The sequence below is a fragment of the Leopardus geoffroyi genome, chromosome D4, assembly GCF_018350155.1.
Source record: "Leopardus geoffroyi isolate Oge1 chromosome D4, O.geoffroyi_Oge1_pat1.0, whole genome shotgun sequence".
Taxonomy (NCBI): domain Eukaryota; kingdom Metazoa; phylum Chordata; class Mammalia; order Carnivora; family Felidae; genus Leopardus; species Leopardus geoffroyi.
In genome coordinates this window covers 69,109,452-69,119,809 of record NC_059342.1, presented here as the reverse complement: position 1 = coordinate 69,119,809, position 10,358 = coordinate 69,109,452, and positions in this window count along the sequence as shown.

The window sequence follows — 10,358 nt, the reverse complement described above, 5'->3', positions numbered from 1 at the left end:
CTAATACTACGACACTGTCATCAGGAGACAGGCTCAGATTGTGTGCTTCGCAAACCGAGAAACTGGTTTCTGGAAGCCCAAATTTTCATTGAACGCTCTTTAAAGCTGAGTTAATGTGTTTCCTACTGTTATAACAACGACATGTGAGTCACATATGTGGTTTCAAGATTCCTAAACTGGATCTGTGCAGCTGCTGATGTAATCAGAAATAACCTCTGGGTCTTTGAGACCAGAAGGTTCAGGAGGAACACTGCCCAGCTGATGCAATTGCTGATATTCATGAGTGCCCTCACTGGTATTCCAGCCCTCCCTGTATGCAAATCGCCTTGGGAAATCATTCATTAATACTCTACTTGCATTTGGAAAAAGTCTTTGCTACCAAGGCAAAATACTCCTGGGATTCAGCCCACAGACTTACCTTGTCTTACCGTCAGGAGGTAGTTTGTCATGGGGGCAAAAAACCTGAGGTCCAGTGTCTGGCAGATTCGCATTTGAATTCCAGCTCTTCCACTTACCAGCTGTGTGATTTCAGATAGGTTGCTCAACCTCTCTGTCTCTCCGTTCTCTAATCTGGAAAACTTGGCAGATTATTCCTACCTTACAATGTTGTGAGAATCAAGTTAGCTATAGCATGGCATCCGGTAAAACAGTAGGGTACGGAGTCTGGCTTGCCGAAGCCTCTGGGTCTTGAGCTCTGTGTGGCCCAGACAGGAACCTGCTCTAGTTCTGGGTCCTCCGGGTCGTGCTCCTCTCCCGAACCCCTTAACCTGAAGGTTGATTCAAACACCCAGGGCCTCACAGGAAGCGAGAGGAAAATGAAAAAAAGGTAGGGAAGGGAGGTGGCTCTGGAGTTCCAGCCAGCTCTTGCAAGAACAGTCTTCCCTATGGGAATGCCATTTGTAAGTCATTAAGATTGCAAAGCAGCAGGACTGTGTGACTGAGGATTCTGACCTTCAGAATTTCTGTGAGCAGCCCCTTTGCATTAGAAAGAAGGGAGATGTCAGCTATTAGGAAGCTGTCATGAAAATGCTACCATTTCCCCCTGGGCAGAGACCACGGTAGAAAGAGAAATCAGGTTTTCTGAGGGCTGTGGAAGATTCAGTGAGTAGGAAAGAGGAGGGTCCTTAGGGGGTGTTTCAACCAGCAGGGACCCAGAAGGAGGGAGCAGGAGGGGTTTGCCCCGAGGACCACATCATAGCACTAACATCAGTCTTCTGCCGGTTAAAGAGCTTTTCCATACAAAGGTATATTCTGAGCCACTCCCTAACACTGTGAATCAGGGATCCCCATTTGAGAGATGAGACTTGGGGCACAGAAACCAGGTATGACCTAGGGATTCTCTGTGAGATCACGCTGGAAAACAGCCACATGCTGTCTCAGTGTGATAGGTGTCCCCTGGTTTACACTTCTTTCTTAATTGCATCACAAACTTGGATTATATCCTGAAGATCTGGGGAAAGGCAGAGGATGTTGTCCACTTTGTAAAGTCCTTGCATGTTTTCATGGTTCTATTCCAAAAGAATAAAAATGCAAAAAATGACACGCTGCATTGAAACTCAGAAGTATGAGGTGGCCATGTTCGTAAAGTACATATTTTAAATTTTTTTTTTATTTTTTATTATATTTGATATATTTTTTTATTTTAATTTTATTTTTGAGAGAGAGAGAGGGAGGGAGGGAGGGAGGGAGAATGAGCAGGTACAGGGACAGAGAGAGAGCGGGAAGGAGAGAATCCCAAGAAGGCTCCACGCTCAGCATGGAGCCCCAGGCAGGGCTTGATCCCACAACACTGGGATCATGACCTGAGCTGAAATCAAAAGTCGTTGCTTAACTGACTGAGCTACCTGGGTGCTCCTGAAAGTGTATATATATTAATGTTTATTTTTGAGAGAGAGAGAGAGAGACAGAGAGAGAGAGAGAGAGAGAAGGAGAGAGAGCACAAGTACGGGAGGGGCAGAGAGCAAGGGACACACAATCTGAGGCAGGCTCCAGGCTCTGAGCCGTCAGCACAGAGCAGTCAGCACAGAGCAGGGCTCGAACTCAGGAACCATGAGATCATGACCTGAGCCAAAGTAGGACACTTAACTAACTGAGCCACCCAGGCGCCCCTGAAAGTATATATTTTTTTCAAGAAAAATCCTTAGAAACAATAAGCATCTTTATCGAATCAAAAGCTGATCTGCAAATGAAAATTGCTTCTTTTTCCAATAGAGGTAGTAATAATATTAATATTAATAATAATAATATGCTTGTCATAGTCTAGGCAGCATGTTAACTATTTGCATTAATTATCCCTTCAACCCCATGGAACAATATCACTGTCCTCTTTTTAGAGATGAAGAAGAGGAGACAGAAAAGTGAAATAGCCAGCCCAAGGACACTCAGCTGATAAGCGGCCAAACACATGCTGATACCAGAGCACGGGCTCTTACTCTTACGTGCCACTTCCCAGAGACCGTACTGGCAGATGACACACATTTTGTCACCGAATTATTTAAAGGGGGGGGGGGCGGTGGGGGCCTCATGAGGTAGGAATTATTACGTTCAACTCTCAGATAAGGAAATTGAAGTTTAAAATCTTTCTGTGACTTCTCCATGGCCCCCCAGCTGGTCAGAGGAAGAGTCAAGATTCAGGCCCAGAACTTTTGATTCTGCGCCTAGGACTGTTTCTCCTTTCATACCTCACATTATAATTCTTGATGAGAAAGAAATTGTGGGTTCAGGCAGAATTTATTCCTCCACAAGTAGAAATTGTTAACTTATAAAAAGACATCCGGTAAGTGGGGCCAACCCCACTCACTGCCAACATACTCATTCACTCAGTGACCGACCAATATTGATAGCATATCAAGTACGCCCCGGGCATTGTCAGGTCCCTTGGAGTGCAGCATGAGCAGAGCGAATCATGGGTCTGTATCCTCAGGGTGGTTATTGTTGTCTCCCAGATGCCTTCTTTCCCAGTGGTGTTCTACTGCTTTTCTCCTGGAACCCCCCTTTGCCTTTGACATAGTACGGCTGCCTTTTTGGGGTGCCTCAGAGCTCTCACCCCAATGAGGCTGACTGTAGTAACTCTTTCACAGACACTTTAGACCCCTCCCTCACTACCCAGGACTGACCGCTTGTCCTGAGCGACTCACTGTAGCCAACACTAAACAGCAACCTCAGAGCATAGACGTGTGCCTTGATGTCATCCTGAGTGCAGACACCTGCGGAGCAAGTCTCTTTAGACCTTCGTCGTGACGGCTTGATTTCTACTGGAAGATCACCTTCTGGGCCCTGTGGATGGACTGCATACATCGGATCTTCAGCACCTCTGCTGTTTGGAAAGGCCGCCAAGAGGAGATTCCTCGGTGTGGTGATGAGAGCGCATCTTGCTGTCTGTCTTCCTTGAATGCAGGGAAGGACTGGAAAGAAGCGATCAGAAGGGGTGCCGGACCACGAGCAGTTTCCAGCTGACTTTGCCAGGCCCAAAGAACTATGACCTAACCTCTGCTTCAGGGAGACTGCAAACAAATGTAAACAATCAGTTTCCAAGGCCGGTGTCCAACTCCCGGTGTCTTGGTCCCCTCTGCATTGTAATGTATGTCTCAGTATCCTGGTAACTGCTGAGAGAGGCTCTCAGTCAAGATGAGCAACACAGGCTGCAATCTCGATAGAAGGCAAGGTCCACGTGTGCACATCTTTTTACAGTTAACAAGATCTGCTATTTCCAATACCTCACTCAGTGCCCATAATAATCATGGAAAGTCAAGTTTTGCTATTCTCACGTTCATAAATGAAGAAACGAGAGTGCAGAGTCAGCAGCAGAACAGGAGCTGGACACTACCAGCATGATTCTCCACCTTTTGCCTCATGATAAGAGGAGATGATTAATATAATAGGAAGACCTTCTTGTAGGGATTGGAGATTGTATACATTAATTAATCAATGTAGATATTTATATATCCATTTATGGGTATGTACTCTAGGTACATAGATATGGCATTTAGCATTTTGCTGGCACAAAGTAGTCCCTTCAGTAAGAAATGTTTTTTTTTTTTTTTTTTAAAGTAAGGCAAACTAGTGTAATTATTGAGCCATGGTTTCTGAACTCCGGACAACTTAAAATGATATCAGGACCTTAGACAAGTTACTTAACCTCTCTGGGTATTAGTTTCTTTACCTGCAAATGGGAATAATGATTTTTTTTTAAACCCAAAATACTTCCTGAGGTTTGAATGAGAGTTGTATAGATAGAAGACAGGAATTTTCTCCCCAACACTGAGTTGAAAGAAGCAAGCCACTACTCTGGTAAGCTGGAATTGAGGGGGAACTCTTAGCTTCTTTCTAGGCAATGGATAAAGATTGAGGGGTCTTTCATGGAACCTGAAAAATGGCAGACTGTCCTCTGTTCTCAACTCTGTAGCTCTTCACTGAGATGTAAAAATGAAAATGTATCCATTTTCAAACAGGAGACTCTCTGCCATCATGCTAAGCATGAGCACTGGGCTGTTTTGCGAGGATCCCAAGGTGTTAACTCTCAGTGGTCAATTCTGTGGCATCCATGCACCGCCCCATCAGAGACTCTGGCGCTTCTCAGGATGCCACATGAGATGCCACAGCATCTCCCCCATCCCCCCAACTCGGAGATGATAACCTTTGTTCACCTTGTGGGGCTAGTTCTAGTTCTGCCTCCTTCTCCACCCCAAATATTAACTTCCCTCAATAAGTATCTCAAACAAAGCCTTGAGGGTGTGAATAGATATGAGGGTATCTTTTAGAAGCCCTCTCTCTGCAGAGATGCAACACAAAAGCTTTTAATAAATTTGCCAAGGTGTGGGAATGTGTACTTCAGACAGGTTTCCAATCTCCTGCCAAATAGAAAACACAAACTGATGTGACAATGTGTTTTCCTGCCAAAAATAAGAATAAGAAGGTGAAGGGGAAAGGGAGAAGGAGAGGAAAGAAGAAGAAGAAGAAGGGTGGGGGAGAACAAAGAGAGGAAGAAAATATATACAGTGTCAAGTACAGGATGACATGTTGAAAAATCTTAATAAATGGTAGCATAACTATTGAGCAATTGCACTTTTATGTTACTGAGACTGTCTTGGGACGTTTCGGCCCTTTTCTTTCTGTGCTTTATTAAAATAGGGGCAGAACCTTGGAGTGAGAAACTGTGATATAGAACAAGCACTTTGTCAGATGGGCAATGACTAGGTTATCCAAAATGAATAGAAATGAGATCTTGAAATCTCATCTAGGCCTTTTCTTGGTAACTTCCCCCCTTACTTTCTTAATGTTGTTTGGCTTGGCTCAAGAAAGGGAAATTGGCATTGATTCATGTTGAACAATATCATTTGTGCAAGTATAATAAATAAAATGTGAGTAGATTCAAACCAGCAGTATCTGAAAAAAATAACACATCTGACCAAGATTCAGTCCAGAAATGCAAGGATGGTTTGATACTGAAAAAAAAAAAAATATGTTGGGGGCACCTGGGTGGCTCAGTTCGTTAAGCATCTGACTTTAGCTCAGGTCGTGATCTCACTGCTCATGAGTTCCAGCCCTGCATCAGGCTCTGTGCTGACAGCTCGGAGCCAAAAGCCTGCTTCAGATTCTCTCATCTCTCTGCTCCTCCCCTGCTTGACATTAAAATATGTTCATAATCATATTACATCATTACAACAGATTAAAGGAGAAATAAACATGGTCATAAAGGAGAAAAAATGTGGTCATCTTGATGATATTTACCATACTGTCCTGATTAAACTACAAATAGTACAGAAGGAATAGAAGGATAGTTCTTACATGGTAAAGAATGTGAGAAGTCAATTTAAAAGTTAATAATGAAACAGCAGGTGCATTATCATTAAATTCAAGAACAACACAGACATTTACTATCTCGTCTGTTATGATTTAACACTGTTGTGGAAGTTTGAGTCTGTGAAATAACATAGAAAGAGATATATGTATTAAAAAAGATATTTAAGGGGCACCTGCGTGGCTCAGTCAGTTAAGCGTCCCACTCTTGATTTTGGCTGAGGTCATGATCTCATGGTTTGTGAGACTGAATCCCTGTCATTGCTGTCAGTGTGGAGTCTGCTTGGGATTCTCTCTCCTCTCTCTCTCTCTCTCTCTCTCTCTCTGCCCCTCCCCCCCTCTCAAAATAAATAAATAAAAACTTAAAAAAAAGAAAAAAGGATATTTAAAACCCAGTTATTATTTTCTGTTTCTTAACCCCAAAAGAAAAAAAAAACTAAACACTTTATTAATAGAGTTTAGAAAGGTTACTGCTTGCAAATAAATATATAAAAATCAATACGTTTTCTATATAACTGCTATAGGCAATTGAAATATTAATAGGAAAAAATTCATTTTATAAATCAAATGAAAGAAACAATCGAAAATAAACTCAATAGCACCATATACAAAATATAACCCAGCATTTATATATACCTAAATTTAAGAGCTATAACTATATAACTCTTGGAAGACATTATGATAATAAATTTTAATTACCATGGGTTAGGCAAAGTCTTATATATGATGCCAAAATGTAAGTAACAGAAGAAAATAAAAATAATTTGAACGATCAAAATTTAAAACTTTTGTACTTCAAAGAACACTATCAAGAAAGTGATAAAATAACCCACAGATAAGGGGAACATATTTACAATTCATGTATCTGACAAGGGACTTGTATCCAGAATATATGAATAGTTCTTACAACTCAATAATAAAAGGACAACCAGTGAAATAATGACATTTCTCAGTGAATAGACATTTCTCTGAATAAACTCTACATGTAGCCAATAAGCACATGAAAATGTGCCTAACCTCATTAGCCGTTACAGAACATGTGAATCAAAACCACGACGAAATACTGCTTTTCACCCGTCAGGATGATGGTGTATGAAAACTAATTATTCAATTACCATATCAGGATAATGGCAGCAAATCATGTTGAGCTCAACGGAAGTCTCAAAATGTTATGTTAAAAAACAGCATACAAATTTTACTTAGAAACATATACTTAAAACCAGTCAAACTAGTTGAAATGTCTGAATATGGCATCAGAACTGGTAGATAGGGACAGAGAGAAAAGTGACTACCAGTCTTTGTTATAAGACATTTAGTAGTATTCATTTTTTTAAAAAACTATATTCAGGGGCACCTGGGTGGCTCAGTCGGTTAAGTGTCCAACTTCAGCTCAGGTCACGATCTCGCGATCCGCGAGTTCGAGCCCCGCGTCGGCTCTGAGCTGATGGCTCAGAGCCTGGAGCTTGCTTCCGATTCTGTGTCTCCCTCTCTCTCTGCCCCTCCCCCGTTCATGCTGTGTCTCTCTCTGTCTCAAAAATAAATAAACGTTAAAAAAAATTAAAAAAAATATATATTCATACATTATCTAGTTGAAAAAATGAAAATTGATTTTAAAAAAGGAAAATAAAAACATGTATCTCAAGCTTTGTAGAAATTGAGATTCAAAAACACAAACAATTCAACTTTAAGAGATTTAAGAGATAGAAAAGTTAATTCCTTACTTCCTGGGTGTAATGACCTGAAACTAGTCATTCCAATGTCTCTGAACCCTGACCTAAACGTAACACTCTGTGGCCTGTATATCTTTGCCAGATTATGCTGAAGATCAAATGAGTGTATGAGTGTGAAGATGCTTTTTGAATCACAATGTTCACTACAAATGTTAGCTAATACAACCCAAGAATAGACTCTAAACATTAACATGTCTATGCAGATAATAACTGTTCAGTTTCCTGCAATTCAGTCCAACAGTTCTCCATTGCCTAGCACAGTGCCTGGCGCATAATAGGGGTTTTATTAATATTCTTATGAATGCTTAGGAATTTCTCTAACATAAGTCATTTTCCAAGCATATTCAGTGCAAAGGGGAAGGGGTGTGGAATTAGCGAAAGAGGCAGTATTTATCTTCAAGCTTGAATGATTGGTATGATTTTCATACTTATCCTTAGGAAAAATATCTAGGGATGGAATAAGCTAAAGAGTAGGGATGAGGAAGAGCAGACAGAGTATAGGGATCAGTAACCAGTAGTTTTGATTGGCTGAATCAGAAAGGTTGGAGATTGAGAGTATCTCACATGCCAGACCTCAAAACTGGACAAGATGTGATTAGCAAGAGACAGCCCTTCTAGATCTGAGTGCAAAGCTGAGACATGAACTGAGTCAGACTTTGGGAGGATCACCTTGGCTTCCATGTTGGAAAATGGACTGGAGCCGAGACACCCTGGAGCAGGTAGAACAACTAGAGGGTTATTACTTAATCCATGGCTGGTGGAGCCAACCAAGAGGAGAGATGCAGTCAACAGAATTTTATGCTTCAAAGAGATCAAGAACTCTCAGTTGCACCACGGATTGGACAACTGTGTTGTGATGATGACATGCCAAATACACAGAGTAGTAAGGTACAACAGAAAATTGGGTAGAGTATTCTTAACACCCTCTTTAAATAAAAGGTTCACCTTAAAGTCCTGCTTCTCCACCTTTTGATGGAATAAGTATATAACATTTACATTCAAATGTAATTTATAAACCAGAATGATCCCTGGGCAGTGTGATTCAATAGAACAATACCCTTTGGATGTTCAAGTCCCATCTCTGACATTCATTAGCGTCATGAGTTCAAATGAACCACTTCACAACTGTGGGCATCAGTTTCCATTTCACTAAAGTAGAGATAATAACCTCTACTGTGTAGGACCACAGTGTGGATGAGAGATAAGATATAGAAAGAGCCTGGCTCAGATTGTCCAGTCAATGAATGTGGTGTTGTATCCCATTCTTCAGAGACGCATCCCAACCTGCAATCTTCCTATGGTCCTCCATGTGAATCCTCATGCTCTCTGCAGTTGAAATCTGCTGCTTTGTCTACAAAGCAGGAAAGGTTTCTCAGGAAAGATTATAAGATAGTTATCATGGCCTTTTCCCAACATATCACTCCATAAATACATAACATTCATCTCTGCCTGTCTCTTGACATTCTGCCTTATTTAATTATGTATTTAGCAAACTGAACTCATGGCTTCTCTAACCCACAGGATACCTCCATAAGCTCAGAGGCATTTCTAAAATAAGAATCCCCTGCTGCCATGGGGTGCCAGCCAGCTGACTCTGCTGAATCCTTCCCTCTGATTGTGTCCATACTGTCCTCAAGAAGTGGCTTCAGTGACAGATTCACATGTTCAGTGTCCAAGACTCCCCTTTTAGAGTCTATCACTGCAAGCATGGGCAGTAGATGATCAAGAGTGGCTTTCTACCAGATGCCAGCCAGCCCTATGAATGTCCCTCTTAGTTTAAGAAAAAAACAGGCTGAGCACAGCATGGTTCCTGGCAGACAACAGGGAGATGAGTCAAGGCAAAAAGCAGAACTGAGCCATGGTGAACTTTAGTCACCAGAATGGCATTTGCCATCCAACAAACATTTATTTATCAAGCTATGCTGTGGGCTATTTTCTCACATGTCATCCCACCAAATCCTCAGTTACCTCATGAATAGGCATCCTCTCCTCATTCTACAGATGAGAAAACAGACACAGAGGTGTTGGGTAGCCCTCTGTTAGGCCCCCCAGCTAGTAACTGCCAAAGGCAGGATTTGAACCAGCGTCTCCAGATAAAAAATTGTTTTTTTCCCATGTCACAGCTACTTCTACTTCAAGCACGAAGTGTATTAATGAATCCTGCCTACGATTACCCGAGAAGGTCTCACACTGGAGAGTATTATAATATTTGGAATCTTAGATTTATGCTTTTCTTAGGACAGCAATCACAGCCCTAAATGATTTATTCATAAATTCAGCAGTGATTTATTGAGTACCTCCCATGTACCATGCACCATGCTGGATGCTGGAAATACAGAGAAGAATGGGACAGGTCTTTACCAGTACCGCAGCTTAGAGAAGAGCAGAGAATATATCTAGCCAGAGTCTGCACCAAATGGAGAAACCCAAGTGCAGCTGTTAGCTCCTGCCCTCCCAGGCCAACTCTCCGACAACCCATGAAGCTTCAGCTTTATCCCTATCCTGCCTTAGTCAACTTAGCAGTAGTATTCGTAATTGAGCATGGTACAACAAGTGTTGACACCCCTCTCCAAGAGCAATGATCTGCCACTGGTCACTGCCAACAGTGTCTCATGTCTGGTGAGCCTGACTGTAGCCATTGGGCATCTCTGTGCCCATGGGCTGCTTAGAGCACACCCCCATCTAGGACAAGGGATACCCACTGATATCGCAGGCATCCCTCTCACTCCTGACATGAATCCCATCTCCTGCTTGGACAAATTTCTGGTCTGACATCTTAGACCTATCAGCTGGGGTTCTAAGAGCCTATGTCTTTCATATTGACTTCTT